We start from the raw sequence: 20,842 nt of genomic DNA, 5'->3' as shown, positions 1-20,842 counted from the left end.
TCCTAGCTTCTTTTAAAGTATAGCTAAGGTACCACTTCCAACAAGAGACCTTTTCTGATCTATCCCCAGATTTTGAGCTCTTTTATCTCTTGAAATAACTATTTCTTTTTTATATACTTTGTATTTATGGAATTGTGTTACACTAGTGGATGGCTTTGGTAGCCATTCACCAGGGAATCCCAAACTCACTTTTGGAGTTTGTGTATACCTCACTAGGGCAGAAGTGCTAAAGAATGGCCCAACCCTACCATAGAGTCCAAACCATTCCTCACTTCCATTTTTTACTATTGAGGCAGAATTACCTGTTGTCTAGGAATCTGTCTATTTTTATGTATCTGTGGATCTTTGACTCCTGGCTTTCCTGGCTTCCTTTAAATCCCAACTAAAGTCCCATTTACTCGAGGAAGCCTTTTATAACCTCTCTTAATTCTAATAAATTCTTTATTTCCCCTATTAATGATTTACTTTTTGTACTGCATATAGATTCTTTGTACATATTTTTTGACTCCCCCATTAGACAGTGAGTTCCTTAAAGTCAGGGATTATTTTTTCTTTTCTTCCCACCATTTGGCAAAGTGAATAGCATATAAAGGTACTTAAATGCTTATCAACTAACTGATTGCTAATGAGAATTTAGTTTTGGGACTCCATCTATTGGACAATTACAGTCCCTTTGAATAAGCTACATTTCAATGAATATTAGTCAAATCCCTTAATGGTATTGTTTCTTTTCTTTTCTTTTTTTGATTTTTGCAAGGCAATGGGGTTAAGTGACTTGCCCAAGTTCACACAGCTAAATAAGTATTAAGTGTCTGAGGTCAAATTTGAACTCAGGTCCTCCTACCTCCAGGGCTGGTGCTCTATCCACTGTGCCACTTAGCTTCCCCTTCATATAGATTTAATAAGTTAATAAATTATAGTTAATAATGAGACAAGGCTTGATAATGAACATAAACACAAGTACACCATGCTACTAGACCTTGGAAGCTCCCTAGGCATAGGAGTAATCTGAATCTAGTTCTAAGCAGCTTGGTCAGTTAATAAATATTTATTAAACATCTAATATGTTCAGCACTGTGCTGGGCATTATAGATACAAATAGAAACAAAAAGTGGTTCCTGACTTCAAGGAGGAGGAGGAAGAGGAGAAAAAAGAAGAGGAGGAGAAAGAAGGAAGGAGGCGGAGGAGGAGGTAGTAGAAGAAGAAGAAAAAGAAGAGGAGGAGGAGGAAGAGGAGGATGATATGATGATGATGATGATAATAGAGAAGGAGAAAAATAATAAGTAGGAGGAGAAAACAAATATGTACAAACAAGTTATTAAAAGGAAATAGAGGAAATCATTTAATAGAAGACATTAAAATTAAAAGGAACCTGGAAAAGTCTTCTAAGAATACGGAATTTTGAGGGGATTTGAAGGAATCCAGGGAAAACAAGATGTTATGAGGAGGAAGAATATTCCAGGAAAGAGAAACAATCAAGAAAATATCTGAATTAAAGAGATTAAATGTCTTGTTTGAGGAACATCCCGGAAACCAATGTCATTGGATGAGAGAACATGAAGGGGAGGAAGCTATAAGAAAACTGGAAAAGGTAGGAGACTAAGTTATGAAGGGCTTGAAACCAAATAGGATTTTGTATTTGCTCCTGGTGTTTATTGAGCAAGGGGGTTGACATTATTGGACCCATACTTTAGGAAAATCACAGGCAGAGGAGTGTCACAACACAGTTCCCATCAGGTGGTCATTAGGAGCAGATACAGAAACTTTAGAATCAGGGTCTCAGCTTCACCTAGGGTGTAAAACTGAATATCCAGTGCCAACTGCAGCTCAAAGGGTTAGTATTTCCCAGTTTTAGCTGTCTGATCACTGATGGAAGTGTCTGATTTTGAACCACAGCAGTTAACACTTTGCAGTGAAGGATGTGTATAAATAGCCATCAGTCCCAGTAAGAACCTGTGCTCCTCCATCATATATGCCCCTACATCCCTTTCATTCTGACCTTATTCACCACATTCTGTCATTGTTTCCTCTTTCTACCCTGCAGTCTAAGACCTCCAGTGCTCTTCAAAACTGTTCATGCTGTATCAGCCTAAGTAAAAAATAGTCTTTTCAAGGACAAGGAATTTTTTTTCCTTCATTTTTATCTTTCCATCTCTAGCATCTAACACAGTGCCCTCTATATAAAAGTGCCTAAATAAATGTTTGTTTATTCGAATTGAACTGATCCAACAAATATTTGAGGTCTTCCCTAGCTCTATGGTGCTGATCTCTGTAGAAATCATGAGTACCTAGAATGTATTATTGCGGGGGCAACGACTTCACAGTGGTCATAACTGTCAACTATAAAGCATGCTAAAAGCAGATTAGCAGAGAATCTAAAGGCTAGAAAGACCCTTCAGAGGTCATCCAGTCCATCTCTTTGCCTCCAGGCAGAATTTCACAGAGCACATACCCTGACAGATGGCTGTGTATCACCTTTTAAAACACTGAATAATAGGGAGATGGGCCACTTATTCAACTGTCCAACTAAAGGCTGCTGAGTAACAGCATCCAGAATGGTAATTTGCTTGCATTTAAGTGATATTTTTTTTCAAATCAACTAAAAATATATGTCTAGAAGTGAACTCCTTTGCCCAAACTCCAGTTCCCCTGGGTGCAATCTAAAAGAGCTGTAGCCTGGCTAAAACTGTTGATGGTTTTTGCCTCTAGGAAGCAATCAGTGCTTCTTCAACAGATCAATCTGAAAAGGACCATTCTGGGCATTTCACCTCTAGGGGAAACCTACCTGCTGTGTGAAGATTGCTCAGATTGCTTTTGTTTGCATCAGGAAGAATGGTTCACTGCTTTAGATGACACAAAGAATAAGAAATCACTTCATCCTGGTTGAGCTGGGGCTCCAAGTAGCACAGAGTCTGGATGGGCAAACATACCCATTATTCCACTCCCCCCAAATCATTCCTACCCCCGCCACTCTGTAAACTTGCAAGCAGTAATTCAGAGGCATGAAGCAGGTGGACTGATGGATCCTTGCATTTATAGCAGTCATTGAGATGGCAAATTCACAAAGATAGAGAGAGCAATAATATGTGAAACAAAATTTATATGGGGGTTTTAAAGTTTGTAAACATACATTTCCAGCGATCCTGGTGAGGTAGGTATTTCATCCTCCATTTTACAGATAGGGAAACTGAGATTCAAAGATGTTAAGGAATTTGCTCAATGTCACATTAGCTATTAAGAGTTGGAGGCAGGGTTTTAAATCAAATCTTCCTGATTTCAGACCCAGTGCTTGATTTATTATATTTCTCTAGGTTCTTATCTGAAGTTTTCATGGTTCTTAAATAGTTCAAGAAAGGCAGAGAAATTTGGGAAGACATATGAATTAAGAGAAAGCTTAACCAGTTAGTGATTACAACAATGTAAACAAAAGGGACAATAAAACAAAACTAGACACTGTAATTATACTAACCAAGCTTGGCCATGGAAATGAGAAATTGTATGTATATGTAAGACCACAGAAATATATCTACATACACCCATCACAATACACACACAAAATGTAAATATACTCTTGTATACACATCACTACATATGTTCATGCAATACACATCTTTGTACCTTCATATATGGTGCTGTCAGACAAGGTAGAAGTGATAGTTGGTTTTAATGAACATGTGCTAAGTTGGTTGATTTGTTTGTTTTTCCCCTCAAATTTTTTGTTACCAAGAAAGGCTTCCAGGGGAAGGGAGAGAAAGATATGTATTCAGAAATGAATGCAATAAAAAAAGAAAAATCATCTATAAAACAGTTTAAATTTTTTTCAAAAAGAATTGCATAATGAGGAAATCATTATATTGAAGACTATTTGAAGGTAAGAATTATATCTTATAGTTGTTTGTATTTTGCCTTACTTTTTTGCACCTTCCTCAACTGGGAGTTCAATAAATGTTTATTCAATGAATGTATGATTCAAGTTATAATCTTCACAAATATATGTGCATGTGTGTAGATATATATATATATATATAAAATGTGTATATTATTTGAATACACAAAAGTTATTGTAGCACATATATACCCATTTATATGTGTACGTATATTTATATACTGATATTTAGATGTATGCAGAGAAGGGTGTATGTGGTGTTAAGGAAGAGCTAGTTTCTCTAGTGTGAGGGCTGCTGAGCCCTTTTCCAATCTGCTCATCCATCTTTGGCATCTACTTGTCACCCAACTCTCACCAATGACTCCCAGAAGCCATAGCTTGCATAGCAGCCACACCCTAATAAAAATTGTGTCAGCAGACAAACTAAACCAGGGTAACCAACAGCCTCAAACCCATGGGTGGGTTAGGCGGGTGTCTATCCCAAGAATGTGAAGACTTCTCCAGTGGAATGGGCAGATGAAAACAACTTGTTTCAACGGTTATAAAGGTAGCTGAAGTAAGTGCTAAGGAGTGCTTGGTCAGACATTGAAAACACCAGAGTTATCCACTGCATCCTGGTCATTGCCAGTCCTCCTGACTTTTGTCCTGCCACTGAACTTCGATGATTCTGGAAGAGAGAATGAGGCTGTTTTATACAACTTTGTTTCATTTAAATCCAATGAATGAGCAAGTCAAGACATCACTCATCATCCACAAATTTACCCTAACATCATAATGTCACTGAACTCTTAAAAAACAAATAACAAACAACAATAAGAGGTGTGTGTGTGTATATATTCTATGTTTGTTGATAGATTAGAGAGATAGATGTATAAAAGTATATGCATATTAGTTATCTATTATATAAATATATATTGAGGGAGGGGGAAAGAGAGATGCTACATGTTTATGACCTGTTCTCTACCCTATTGTATATATCAAGATACATACATGGTATGTATGTTCACAGTTCACACATAGACATACAAACTCATACACATATCCAAGAATGTATATGCATATACATGGATTTCACCTATCTTATTACTAGACATATTGTAAAATGACAAAATGACAAAAATAAAGTATTTTTGAAGTACCCCCAGTGTGTATATGTGAATATAAACTACCAAAACACAAATTTGAAACCTTGGAGTGGTACAACTTATCACATAGGATCACATTGAAAGCTGTATTCCTTGAGGCATAAGAAAAAATGGTGCAGAACTTAGAATTCAAAAGGAAAATATCAGTAAACTCTTAAAGTCACTAATAACTTTCATTTGTGTCCATTTCAGGAATATTGAAATCATTTCTTTATCCTCTTCTAGGAGAAATAGTAAAGAGCTCCTTAATTTGGTAAGGGAAATCATTTTTTCTTTTGTGAAAAATTTCAATGCTCTTATTTACATTTACAGTGTTAAATAAAAATCTATTTTGGGGGGAAATGAGCATTTTTAAAAGATTCTTCTCCTTCCCCCCCTTTTTTGGTAAACATTTGACACAATGCTTCAAACACTGTAAAAAGTTTATTAGAACTGACCACTCTTCCTTGTCTTTCATAAGGATTGATTTGACTTATGGAAATATAAATCTACAACCCAAAAATCTCAGTTGATTTGGCTACAAATTTTTCACAAGATTCAGGAAGTTTTACAACTCAATCTCATCATATGAAATATCATGTTCTCTAGGAGTCTGGGACCTTGGAGGCTCAGTCTGTTGAAGCATTTTTCAATTGAACGGTCCTTAACAGATCATGTAGTTCAAAACAAGTTCAAGGACCCTCTAGTGCAAGAATCCTCTTTATATATTTTAATTGTTTATATGTTTATATGTTGTTTCCCTGGAGAGAATATCCCTTGAAAGCAGGAACTGCTTCATTTTTTTCTTTGTATTCTTAGCACCTAGCTCAATGGTTGTTTAGTCTTTGTTCCTGAGGAGGACCAATGACATCAGGAAAATGATGTCTTGACTTATGAATGGTAGTTGCTACCCCAATAGAGACTCAACTGACCAGATACTGTTGTGCAATGCTCCTTCCTTCCTTCCTCCTTTCTTTCTCTGTCCACATGGGGAATCATGCACTTATACATGGGAACTCTGGCCAAAGGAAAGTGGATTTCTTGAAATAGAACTCTGAAAATCCATTTGGATTCAAATAGAGCTGTCTGAGTAGACTTAAACCTAAATCACTCTGACTCTCTCTGATTGACTGATAAAAAAAAATCCCAGTCCAAGCATCTATTGGTCATTGAGTTTTGATGGCTCAGAGTGAGTGGAAATATCAATTGTTTCTGTTCTGGCCAGAGACCTTGAAGGTCTTTCCATCCCAGACTGATCTTTTTTAGGAAAAGAATGATCAATAGTGTCCAAGGCTCTAGAGATATCAAGGAAAATTAGAATTTAGAAGAGATCATTAGTAACTTTTGAGAAAGCAGTGATGGTGAAATGATAAAGTCAAAAATCAAATTGTAAGGAGTTAAAAGAGCAAGAGGAGAGAAAATGGAAACTCCTATTGTTGTTCAGTCACATCTGACTCATAATAAGTTTTCCTTTTCCCCATTTTTCTTCTGTATTGAAATTGTGGTTCTTTGTCCAGTAAAATTTAGTTCTTAAGAACTCCTCATTCCTTTTGGCTCGTCATGAGACCCCATCCAGCCTTTCTATGTAATTTTTGAAATCTGCTCTCCAAATGGCTCTCATGCATTCCAGACTGTGCCTTGTGCTATACTCATTCTTCAACTATCAAAAAAATATGATGTGCCATGGTCACCTGTTTCCAAGGTTCCTATCATGACTATATAGGTTCTCCCTTGTTCATTAGAATCAGTTTAAAAGTGTCCTCTACTTCCTCCAACTTTGGAAAGATAAAATTATTAATTTCATGCTGATAAAATAGCATGACAAGTACAGAATGAGCTATCTAGTCTCACCAAAGTCTTAAGGGGCAAACTAATATCTTATGATGGGTTTCACATTCTTCCCATGATCATTCTGTCAAAACAGAGTTAATAAATACTGGAATTCATTTCTACTCCATACTCTTTTCCCCTATTCTTGAGAAAACAGTGAAGTGCAGGCTGTTTGTTTGTTTTCAGTTACAATCTTTATAATGGATTAAAAATCTCAAACTCTTGTAACTTAGCTCAAAGGGCCAATAGCTTAGTTGGAGGTTGATTACTCTTCCTGATGAGGAGCAGGCAGAACTGGTAAGAGCTGAAGAGAAGAGAGGTCCAGGTTCTTGGACTTCAAGCATTGAGAAAGAAAATATTTCATTTTAACCATTCCTTAGAGCTCTGGAGAAAGACTCTGGAAAAGGCAACATGTAGAGGAATTGACCTTTCCAACATGTCCCTATCCCTGACTCACTAGACTAGAGACTTTCGTTATCTCAAATCCAATGTTTGAGTTACTTTACTCATTATTATCTAGCATGTAGTCTTCTATGTATACTTTCTCTAGTTTATGTTGTGCTATCAAGTTGTATATATATATATATATATATATATGTATATATATGTATACTTGTATACATATATATACATATATAGATATATATATATATATATATATATATATATATATATATATATATATATGGGTTTATTTGCTATTTATCATGTGTGTTCATTGTTGAACTGACATTCGGTGGTTAGGCAGTCAAGCTTTGTATATTTAGCTTGGGACACTCCTTCCCCATTAAGGAATAGTCTTCAGGAGCATAATTTGAACCTAAAATTACTTTCCCCAGAATCTAAGGCCTAGAATAATAATATTTAAAGAAGGGTGGCCACCTCTCACTTAAAGAAGAATGGAAGGATAAAATACTAGAAGTATCTATCTTTGCCTCCCTTCAAGTCACATCTAGACAGATTCATGGGAGCATATATCACTTACCATAGGCAAAGAGAAAACATTCTGCAATATTCCTCCTACCCCAATCACAGAGAAAAATGGTTTGGCTAGTGATTGACACCTTAGATGGGACATATGGAAAAAGAAGAGATAACATTAACTTAAATTGGCATTATGAGTTAATCCTTAAGAGTGTGTGTATTTGTGCGTGTGTGAGTTACAAAACCAATGCAACCAGGATTGAAAGGAATGCAGTAAATTGGAAAACAATTTTTATAACTAGTGTTTCTGACAAAGGATTCATTTCTAAAATATACAGAGAACTGAGTAAAATTTATAAGAAAACAATTCACTCCCCAGTTGATCAATGGTCAAAGGATATAGAAAGGTAATTCTCAGATGAAAAAATTAAAGCTATCTATTGTCATATGAAAAATTGTTCTAAATTATTATTGATTATTAAAACAACTCTGATGTACCAACTCACACCTATGAAAAAGGATAATGATCAATGTTGGAGGGGATGTGGAAAAACTGGGACACTGATGCATTGTTGGTGGAGTTGAAAACTGATCCAATCTTCCTGGAGAGTAATTTGGAACTATTCCCAAAGGGCAATAAAACTATGCATTACCCTGTGATCCAGCAATACTTCTACTAGGTCTATATACTGAAGAGATCATGAAAAAAGGGTAAAAAACCCATGTGTAAAAAATATTTTATAGCAGTTCTTTTCACAGTGGCAAAGAATTGGAAATTGAGGGGATGTTCATCAATTGCAGAACAGCTGGGGTATATGTATATGATGGAACACTATGGCTTTATAAGAAATCATGAGGGATGGAATTTCAGAAAAGCCTTGAAAGACTTACATGAACTGATGCTGAGTGAAATGAGCAGAAGCAGAAGACCATTATTCATGATAACACGACATAGGGTGATGGTCTACTATGATGGACTTGTTCATTTTAGCAGTACAATAATAAAGACAATTTTAAAAGACTTGTGATGGAAAATACCATCCACATGCAGAGAGGGAGCTGTGGAGCTTAAATTCAGATGACAGTTTACTGTCTTCAATTTTTAAAAGTTGTCTTATATTTTCTGGAGCCAACATGGCATCAGGAGAACAGACTTCCTCAGGAGCTCTCTCCAAAATATTTCAAAAACCTTAAAATGATGACTCTAACTAAATTTTTGAGAGACAGAACCTACAGAAAGATTCAGTGAGGCAATTCTCCAGCCAAGGTAACCTGGAAAATAATGGGAGGCAGCAGCAAGCTGGAGCAAAGAAACTTCAGACTTCTGGGAACAGCCCTAGGGCACCCAGGTCCCTGGGAGTCCTGGCTCCTGGCAGCAGAAGCAGTTTCCTGATCTGCCACCCCAGGGAGCACCAAGCACAACTTGGAAGATCAACAGGGAGACCTCTGCCAGAGCAAGTATGAAGCCCAAACCAGTGTGGCTCTCTTCAGCATGGCCACAGCACTCAGCACAGCCCAGATCCCAGAAAACAGAAGCAGGCCCACAGAGCTGCCCAGCAGGGAGCTACCCAACAGTAGCTCCCTGAGCACTCAACCCATAGAAGGTAAGGGAGTGGAGGGAGACTGCTAAGGTCTGTCCTCTGTCCCTGGGACAGGACTCTGGGGTTCTGATCATATTCAGACCCTGATTGCAGTCTGGGGCCCCAGAGGAGTGAGCATGTGGCCATTCAACAGACCAAGAGAGCAGTCAGAGCCCCACATACTGAGGTCCTTGCAGAGGTGTCCCAACAATACTCAAAAGCTCAGGAAGCACCCCCCCCAAACCAGGCACAGGCTGGGGAAATGAGTAAACAGAAAAGAAGGAACCTGACCATAGACAATTTTTTTGGTCCCATGGAGGACCAAAGCACACAACCAGAAGAGAAAGTCCAAAGCTTCTGCATCTAAAGACTCCAAGAAATATAGAAGTTGGACTCAGGCTATGACAGAGCTCAAACAAGATTTTGGAAATCAAGTAAAGGTGGTAGAAGAAAAATTGAGAAGAGAAATGAGGAAGATGCAGGAAAAACATGAAAACCAAGTCAGCAGCCTAGTCAAGAAGCTTCAGAGAAATGCTGAAGAAAATAACATATTGAAAATCAGTTTAGGTCAAATAGATAAAACAGTTCAAAAAATTATTGAGAAGAATGCTTAGCAGAATTGGCTAAATGGAAAAGAAGATAAGAAAGCTCTCTGGGGAAAACAAATCCTTCAAATGTAGAATGGAGTTAAAGGATGCTGAGGACTTTGCGAGAAATCAAGACACAATACTTCAACACCAAAAGAATGAAAAACTAGAAGAAAATCTGAAATATCTCATTGAAAAAACAACTGATCTGGAAAAACAGATCCAGAAGAGATAATTTAAAAATTATTGGGCTATCTGAAAGTCATGATCAGGAAAAGAGCCTTGACTTTATTTTTAAAGAATTTTATAGAAAAATTTCCCTGATAACCTAGAAGCAGAGGGTAAAATAGAAACTGAGATAATCCACAAATCTCCCCTGGAAAGAGATCCAAAAACAACCAACAACCTCCCAGCAATATTATAACCAAGTTCCAGAACTCCCAAGTCAAAGAGAAAAATATTGCAAGCAGTCAGAAGGAAACATTTCAAATACTGTGGAGCTAAAGTCAGAATCATACAGGATTTAGCAGCATCCACTTAATTAAGGGCTCCTAGGGCTTGGAATATAATATTCCGGAAGGCAAAAGAGCTTGGAATGCAACTGAGAATCAACTACCCAGCAAAACCGAATGTCCTCTTCCAGGGGAAAAGATGAACTTTCAATCAAACAGGAGAATTTCAAATGTTCTTGTTGAAAAGACCAGAGCTGAACAGAAAGTTTGATCTTCAAGTACAGGACTCAGGTAAAGCATAGAGAGGGTGGATGAGAAGGGCAAATTATGAGGGACTTAATGATGATGAACTATGCATATTCCTGCATGGAAAGGTGATACTGATAATTCTTATATAAACCTCATTTAATAGAGCATGTAGAAGGAGCCTTTATAGATGAGGCACAGGAGAGAACTGAATTTGAAGGTATAATATATTGTAAAAATGGAGTTAATGGGTGAAAGAAGAGATAGAATAGACTAAGATATTTCATGTAAATGTACTGGGAATAAGGAAAGAAGAGACAGAATAGACTAAGATATTTCATATAAAATATATTTCATGTAGCTTTTGCAATGGTATGGAAGGGGGGAAGGTAAGGGGGAATGAGGGAGCCTTCATTCTCATCAGAAATGGATCAGAGAGGAAACAGCTTACTTATTCAATAGGGTATAGAAATCTAGAAGAAAAAGGAGAGAAGGCGGACAAGGGGATGGGGGATGGGGGTGATAGAGGAGAGGGCAGATCATAGGAGAGGATAGTCAAATAGAACACATTTTCTTTTTAACTTTTTTGCAAGGTGGTGGGATTGGCCTGTCTGGGACCACAGGGCCGGGTGGTTACTAGGTCTCTGGGGTGGAATGTACACTTGGGGCCTCTGGGCCCCAGGACCAGTGCCACTTGGCTGTCCCACAGCACATTTTTGAAGAGGGACAGAGTGAAAGGAGAGAGAAAGTATAATAGGTGGTAGTGGGGAGGAATATATAGAAGGAATTACAATCTGCAGCAGCAACTGTGGAAAAATAGGGAAATAACTTTGTGATGGACTTATGATAAAGAGTGATGCACTCAAGACAGCTGATATCAGAACACAAACTGAAACACACACACACACACACACACACACACACACACACACACAAAGTTGTCCTATATATTGTCTTTTTTCTCTCTAATGTTTATTTTCTTCTGTTTGGATTTGATTCTTCTTTCACAACATGATTAATATGAATCTATGTTTAGCATAAGTATATATGTAGAACAATATCTATATTAGATTTTTTTTCTGTCTGGGGGAGAGGGGAGAGAAGAAAGGAAGGAAGAAAAATGTAAAAGTCAAAATTTTCAAAAAATGATTTGTGAAATCTACCATTACATGTTTTTGAGAAAAAATTGTGTGTGTACACAAATACACATATATTTATGTATATCTATATATGTATATGTATATATATATATATATATATACATATATAAACACAGTGAGAATTTAGACTATAGTCACTTTTTAGTATATTATTTAACATTTCATAATGTCTGAAAAAGTCACCCTTGCCTAGAGCAGTATAAGCTGAAGAGGGATCCCCCTCTATATTGATATGGGTGAGGACATGAGAGACACTCTAGTGACATATTCATGAAACCAGAAACCCCAGAGACTGTGTCACTAACCAGTCCCAAGGAAAGGGTGAAGATTTTTGTTAACTAATTTCTTCTTTGTTGCACCAACTTTTTAAGTGAAGTTATTTGTTTTGGTCAATGTAATCCAATAAATCTTAACATTGCTTCGGTAAAGATTCTGTCTTGTTCCAGTCACAACCCCTGAGACTTCCTAGACCAAAACATCCTTCCCTGGTTACCCATTCCCTTAAGTAGGTTTTGTCCCTCAATTAAAATATAAATTTCTTCAAGCAGGGATTGTTTCACTTTTGAATTTTTACCCTCAGAATTTAGCCTTTGCAATACCTTGCAAATATTAAGTGACTAACAAATTCTTTTCACTGTCATTCCTTCCACATACATTCCAATATTCCTTTTAAAAAAACAGTTGGTAAAATTTAGACAGTTTTATGATTTGATATGGTTTTATCTGTACCATTTGTGTATTATATATACACTATTTGATATGGCTTTATATACACTATCTCATTAGATCTTCATGAAATTCTGTGCAGAAGATGCTATCATGTGGAAACTGAGGCTGAGAGACGTTAAGACAAATCAACAAGCATTTATTAAGACCCTACTATGAGGAGTGGCTAGGTGGGGCAGTGGATAAAGCACCACAGTGAATAAAGCACTGGCCCTGGAGTCAGGAGTACCTGGGTTCAAATCCGGTCTCAGACACTTAATAATCACTTAATAATTGCCTAGCTGTGTGGCCTTGGGCAAGCCACTTAACCCCATTTGCCTTGCAAAAAAAAAAAACAACTAAAAAAAATGACCCTACTATGGGCCGGTGCTAAATTCTGGGAACTCAAAAAAATTCCCTACTTGTTCAAGGAAGTCACATTTCTTGGGGAAATGAAGGTGGGAGGGGAACAGTAGTTAGAATAATACAAACCATATATATATATATATATATATATATATATATATATATATATATATATATATATATATATATATATCTATATATAGATATATCTATATATAGATATATATATAGGATAATATTAGAGGAAAGGCCTAGGCATTAAGGATCAAGGTGAAGTAGGAAAGCCATACTATGGAAGGTAGGATTTTAGCTGGCACTTGAAGGAAATTTGGAGATGGAGCTAAGGAAGGTGAGAATTCTAGCCATGAGACAGCCAGTAGAAAAAAATCTGAAGTTGGGTTGTCAACAAGGAACAGGAACAAGAAGAAGACCAATGTCACTAACATGCATGGGAATAAGGCCATGAGGATTAACAAAATTGGAAAGAATGGTGAGGTCCAAGTCATGCAACTAATGAGCTTCTCAAACAAACTTGGAATTTAGGAAGTTTCCACAATTCCATCTAGCTGCTACTTGTATTGATATACTTGCAAAATCCTGAACTTAGATGGATACCTGGTCCTATACTACAGACAGTGAAGAGCTTTCAGAAAACATTGCCAAGAAAATTAGATTCCCTTAGTGCTCCAGAGGAAAGAGACCAGATCCAAATGGGAATCTCCATTTATGGGTGTGTTTTTTACAAATTTCAGCCTTAGATATTGCTGAAAATAGAATTCTCTCTCCCTTCCCGATCAGTGACTATCTTGATTAGCATATATTTATGTAAATATATTCATACTTGACATCATTCAATGATATTACTCATGGAAAGATATTGAAATAATTAATCCAAGACTCGGGGTTCTTTTCATAATGTCTACATGTGAATCTGCAGTATCCATCCTTTTATCTCTCTGAGTTGTCTCAACTTCCTGAATGAATGAAAGAAAAATTGGCAGGGATAAAATCACCTTCCTCTACGAAAGGCAGAGGTTGGGTTTGGTGTCCTCTAAGCTTCTTTCTAGCTATTAGGGTCTATGACTATGATATAAAGAGTTCAAATATCATTAACTGTTAAAGAGTCTTAGTTTGAACTAAATGAGAAAACTTTCAGGACAAGAGTTACAAGATGTTGTAATCATTCACAGATAGCCAGAAATGCTTTAGGCACAGGTTTTTCCTGGAAGAAGGGGATCAACTCAATGATTTCTGAAGGTCTTTTGCATTCCTTTTCTACAAAAAGAATGAGCCCTGTTCAATATGACCACCACCCTACTGGAGCCCCCTCATCAGTTCTCACCTGGATTATTATTGTATTACCATCTGTCACTCTTCACACAGATTCCAAAATCATCTTCCAAATGTGCAGATGTTACTATGGTACTCCATTGTTCAAAGCTATTCAAAGATTCCATATTGTCTAGTGGATTAAATAAAAATTCCTTTGTCTGACATTTAAAGCCCTCCACAGTCTGCTTCCAACAACTTTTCCAGACTTATTTCACTTCATTGCCTTACCTTTTAGCCAGATTTTTATTATTACCATATGTTTTCTGAACATAGGAATATAATGGACAGTGGTTCTACTAATAATGGAAAATAGGGGGCTGTGATTACCAGGGCTGCTCCTCCCAATTTATGCAGTTACAGAATATAGCTATATAGTTTTAATATGCAAACAATATGTGTATAACCCTGATCCTTTTAGGAGATGTAATTCTTTTCTGAAATTGGTCCAAGTCCTAACCATTTAAAGTTCCTAGAGAAGTGATAACCTGCTTGCTCAGTCAATCACTGTTTTCATCTTAGTCCAATCAAAGAAGGGTTCATATCACATAAAGATATCAGAGCATAGATCCATTTTATTTAAAAACTAAAACTTTGTGTATATAACTATATTCTGTGACCCATCAACTGAGAAATGAGGAGAGTGAATAACATTGTCTTCACTGTCTTCACCCCTCCATGAAATATTATTGACCTGTTGTCCAACTCTTCATGACCCCATTTGGAGTTTTCTTGGAGAAGATACTTTAGTAGCTTGCCATTTACTTCACCAGTTCAATTTATTTATGAGGAAACTGAGGCAAAAGGGTTAAATGACTTTTTCAGTGTCACACAAATATGTGTCTGAGGTCAGATTTGAACTCAGAAAAATGAATCTTCCAGAGTTCTGGTAGAGGCTTTATCTACTGTGCCACTGAGCTGTGAATAGCTAGAAAGACCTAAATCTGTAGTGAATGGGCACACCTACAGTATGATAGACAGATGTTTAGATTTGCTTTTGGATTTTCTGCTGAGTTCCTGATTCATAGAAATCAGCTTTGCTCAGTCTCTGGCTTTTCCTCTGACATTCACCTATATGAGATATGTAGTTTCTCCTGGACTACATTGTCTTCATTTTTCAAGATACTTTATTAAGACCAGACCATTAGAATTTTATCTGAAAATATTAATAAAACCCCAAGTCCAGGGTCCCAGTTTTGGTCAAAATCCTGTGGGAAATAGTCTCAATAAAAAAAATAAATTAAAAACTGGCCAATATTTTATAACCTAGGTATTGAGCTATATACAATTGTCCCCTAGCAGAAGAAGATATCAAACTATACTACCAAAGAATAATTGATTTTTAAAAATTGATATTAAGAAATAGAAAGGTAAATCAGAATATATATATATATAAACAAACTATTTCAGGAGCCTAGTCTTTAATAAATCCAAAGATCTCACATTTGGGAGTTAGATTTTACTATTTGACAAAAACTTTTGGGAAAACTAGAGACAGTTAGGTGACTGATTTGATAGAGCATTGGACTAGAGTCAGGAAAGACCTGAGTTCAAATCCAGATTCAGATACTTAATAGCCCAGTGACTATGGGCAAGTCATTTAGTCCCATTTGCTTTAGTTTCTTCATTTATAAAATGAACTGAAGGAAATGGCAAACCACTCCAGTATATTTGCCAAGAAAACCCCAAATGTGGTCACAAAGAGTTGGACATGACTGAAATGACTGAACAGCAAGAACAAGCTGAGAAAACTGGAAAGCAATCTGCTAAAAATGAGGTATAGACCAATATCTCATGCCATATAGAAAGGTTGAGAGTCAAATTCGGTACATGTCTTAAACAAAAAGGGTGATAGCATAAACCATCAATGACTAGGAGAAAAGTTAATGAACAAATGGAGAAGAGAGAGGGTCATGGAAGACAACATGAATAATTTTGATTGTATAAAATTTTAAAATAATTACATAACCAACACTAATGCAACCCAAATTAGAAGGGAAGCAGCTAACTAGGGAAAAAAATCTTTGCAATAAGATATTTTTAAATAAAAGCTTCCTTTCCAAAATATATAAGGAACAAATTCAAATTTTATAAGAATAAGATTCAATCCCCAATTAATAGTCAAAGGATATGAACAGGCATTTTTAGAGGAAGAATCCAATCTACTGACCTATGCATTTCCCATCTTCATGATTTTGCCAATTATTCCCCCTGTTGTCTCTCATCAACTCCATACCTTAAAGTTCTTAGTTTTCTTCAAGACCCTTTCCAATCACCACGAGGCCATTCTTGTTCTTAACTTTAGGAGGTTAGTTTCAAAGAGTCTACAAATTTGGATGGGGAAAAAAAATCTCTTTAGTCTTTGATAATTTGCCTGTATAGATAATACTTCAAGCATAAAACATCTTATGGTTTTTCAGGGCAATTTATAAAAAGTACTTCATAACCAGTAAGGACTATGCAAATATTAATATATAATATAAATAAAATAAATAAAAAATGAATTTGTTGCCTAATGAGTTCAATTTCTCAGAAAAGGGTGGATAATTTCATGATAGAATGGCTAGTGAGACTAGCCACTAGATTTGAAGATATTTTATCTGCCTCTTTCCTATTACCAATGGGATGAAATAGAGTTATCTGATAGTCCTGGTTTTATTCAATCAATTTTACGAAGCTATGCTTGTGGATATGAAGAACTTAGTTGCTAGCATTAGGATACATTTTCTTTTTTTTTCTTTAAAGATTTTATTTATTTTAGGTTTTACAATTTTCCCCCTAATCTTACTTCCCTCCCCCCCGCGACAGAAGGCAATTTGCCAGTCTTTACATTGTTTCCATGGCATACATTGAACCAAATTGGATGTGAGGAGAGAGAACTCATATCCTTAAGGAAGAAACAAAGTATAAGAGACAGCAAGATCAGAAAATAAGATTTTTTTTCCCTAAATTAAAGGTAATAGTCCTTGGTCTTTGTTCAAACTTCACAGTTGTTTCTCTGGATACAGATGGTATTCTCCATTGCAGACAGCCCCAAATTGTCCCTGATTATTGCACTGATGGAATGAGCAAGTCCATCAAGGTTGATCATCACCCCCATGTTGCTGTTAGGGTGTATAGTGTTCTTCTGGTTCTGCTCATCTCACTCAGCATCAGTTCATGAAAATCCCTCCAGGCTTCCCTGAATTCCCATCCCTCCTGGTTTCTAATAGAATAATAGTGTTCCATAACACACATATACCACAGTTTACTAAGCCATTCCCCAATTGAAGGACATTTACTTGATTTCCAATTCTTCGCCACCACAAACAGGGCTGCTATGAATATTTTTGTACCAGTGATGTTTTTACCCTTTTTCATCATCTCTTCAGGGTATAGACCCAGTAGCTGGATCAAAGGTTTTGCACATTTTTGTTGCCTTTTGGGCATAGTTCCAAATTTCTCTCCAGAAAAGTTGGATGAGTTCACAGCTCCACCAACAATGTATTAGTGTCCCAGATTTCCCACATCTCTTCCAACATTGATAATTGTCCTTTCTGGTCATATTGGCCAGTCTGAGAGGTGTGAGATGGTACCTCAGAGAAGCTTTAATTTGCATTTCTCTAATAAGTAATGATTTAGAACAATTTTTCTTATGACTATGGATTGCTTTGATCTCCTCATCTGTAAATTGCCTTTGCATATCTTTTGACCATCTGTCAATTGGGGAATGGCTTGTTTTTTTTAAAATATGACTCAGCTCTCTGTATATTTTAGAAATGAGTCCTTTGTCAGAAACATTAGTTGTAAAGATTGTTTCCCAGTTTACTACATTTCTTTTGATCTTGGTGACAGTGGTTTTGTCTGTGTAAAAGCTTTTTAATGTAATAAAAAAGTCTAGGGTTTTTTTTTTTAGGTTTTTGTAAGGCAAACAGGGTTAAGTAGCTTGCCCAAGGCCACACAGCTAGGTAATTATTAAGTGTCTGAGATGGGATTTGAACCCAGGTACTCCTGACTCCAAGGCTGGTGCTTTATCCACTATACCACCTAGCCGCCCCTTCTAGTTTGTTTTTAGTGATGTTCTCCATCTCTTCCTTAGTCATAAACTGCTTCCCTTTCCATAGATCTGACAGGTAAACTATTCCTTGATCTTCTAGTTTGCTTGTAGTATTGTTTTTTATGTCTAAATCCTATATCCACTTGGATCTTATCTTGGTAAAGGGTGTGAGGTGTTAGTCTAACCTAAGTTTCTTCCGTACTACCAATTTTCCCAGCAGTTTTTTTTAGGGTACATTTTTCACTGCTCAGTTTCTACTTCATTGAATTGAAAGTTTCTCTTTTATTTTTATTTTTTTATTTTTGGGTTTTGCAGGGCAATGGGGTTAAGCGACTTGCCCAAGGTCACACAGGTAATTGTTAAGTTGTTTGAGGTCACATTTGAACTCAGGTCCTCCTGAATCCAGGGCCAGTGCTCTATCCACTGCGCCACCTAGCTGCCCCTGAAAGTTTCTCTTTAAAAAAGAAAAAAGAAAGAAAGAAAGAAAGAAAGAAAGAAAGAAAGAAAGAAAGAAAGAAAGAAAGAAAGAAAGAAAGAAAGAAAGAAAGAAAGAAAGAAAGAAAGAAAGAAAGAAAGAAAAAATAAAGTTCTTTAGTTACTCCTTTAAAAATTCTGGTATGGACCCTAACAGCAACATGAGAGAAACGATCAACCTTAATGGACTTGCTCATTCCATCAGTGCAACAATCAGGCACAATTTTAGGGTATCTGCGATGGAGAATACCATCTGTATCCAGAGAAAGAATTGTGGAGTTTGAACAAAGACCAAAGACTATTTCCTTTAATTAAAAAAACACATTATCTTACTATGTAATTTTGCTCTTATACTTTATCTTTCTTCCTTAAGGATATGATTTCTCTCTCATCACATTCAGCTTAGATCAATGTATACCATGGAAAAAATGTAAAGACTAACAGACTGCCTTCTGTGAGGGGTGGGGGGAGGGAAGCAAGAATAGGGGGAAATGTAAAATTCAAAATAAATAAAATCTTTCTTTTATAAATAAAAAAGTAAGACTTGGTCAAATGAAAAAAGAAATAGAAAAAAATTCACTGAAGAAAGTAATTTCATTAAAATTTAGAAAAAAAATTCTGATATGGTCTAAGAAAAAAGATTTTGGTTCAGGATTTAGAAAGGACCTGGTTTCAAATACTATCTCTGATACTATGAGACCCTAGGAAAGTCACTTTATGTCTCTGGACCCCTTTCGCATCTGTGAAATGAATTGGACTAGATGACCACCGAAGTCCCTTCCTAATTTCATATGCATGATCTGATATAAAACCAATACAAAGCCAATATGCCACTTCCTCTGCAGAGTATCAGTTCTTTGATATTGATTTTAAAATACATGATTTCATTAGTGTGGGTACTTCCTCCTCTGACTTGGATAGTAACTCCCCCAATGTCTTAAGATAACAGGATAATAGATTTAGACTTCAATTTGTGATAGCAAAGAGGGGAGGGATCTATCAAACTCAAACTGCTTCTTTAACAGATGAGGAAACTGAAGTTCAGGTAAAAAGATAAAAAAAGAAACTGAGGCCAGGTTTATACAGCTAGCAAGTGTCTAAGATGGCATTTGAACCCAGGACTTTCTGACTCCAAGTCCAGTGACCTTTATACTCTATCTTGCTGTCTTCACAAATTTTTATGGCCAAAACATCTATATCTTAGTGGACATCCCTAGGGCTGAGCCTCTAATATAAATGGTCCACAGCACACCATCCATAACCAGCTCCATTTTTTGAGCCCTTTCCAACTTGGTAGGACCTTGTCAGAGTTTATGTTCTTCTGGCATAGACTTCAAAAACTCAGGGTCACCTAAATGCCAAAAGGAGGTACCCAACAGCTAAGAAAATATGCCGTGGCTTATGGATTCATTTTGCTGTCAGTCATCACAATATTACTGGAAGCCAACTCATGACACATGACTCAGAGAGAATTCTATCCACAGTCCAAAACATTCCTGCCATAGTGATAATGCTGTTAGGTATACTGGCAGTACATTTACAAAATTTTTGCCCCAGGACAGGTGTTCACACAAAGGAGATAGACTGTGAATATTTGTGGACATGTTTTAGACAGAACTTTTAAAATGTCATTTTTTCAGAAAAAGATACAATCAAGGAACGAACAAGAATTCTTTCTATTAGGTTATATAATAATGAGAATCAAATCAGTCATTTCCCTTTCCCCTCTCTCATGACATTGAAAAATGAAATTCCTTAGACCAATTCTAACAGTTGGAAGGGGCTCCCAACATTTAGGGAGAATGTCTTATTCCATGGGAGATTCCAAGGAAGAAAATCACTTGATGTTATTGATAGAATTATGGTGACCATTCTATTAATATTCAACAAAAATAAAAAGAACCCTAATAGCTATGTGTTATTAGTACCCAATGTGGGAGAAGCTTGGGGTCTATTCAGTTAGTTGACTTTGGGGTGTTTTTTTGGCAGTTAAAGAGTTTTCAAAAGGAGGTGAGAGGGCAGTTTAGGTGGCCAGTGGATAGAGCACTGGCCCTGGAGTCTAAGTTCAAATGGCCTTGGGCAAACCACTTAACCCCATTGCCTTGCAAAAAAAAAAACAACTTAAAAAAATAAAAAAGGAGGT

The sequence above is a fragment of the Macrotis lagotis genome, chromosome 1, assembly GCF_037893015.1.
Source record: "Macrotis lagotis isolate mMagLag1 chromosome 1, bilby.v1.9.chrom.fasta, whole genome shotgun sequence".
In the NCBI taxonomy this organism is placed as follows: Eukaryota; Metazoa; Chordata; class Mammalia; order Peramelemorphia; family Peramelidae; genus Macrotis; species Macrotis lagotis.
The sequence above is the reverse complement of the archived record's forward strand: the minus strand, read 5'-3'. Positions refer to the sequence as shown.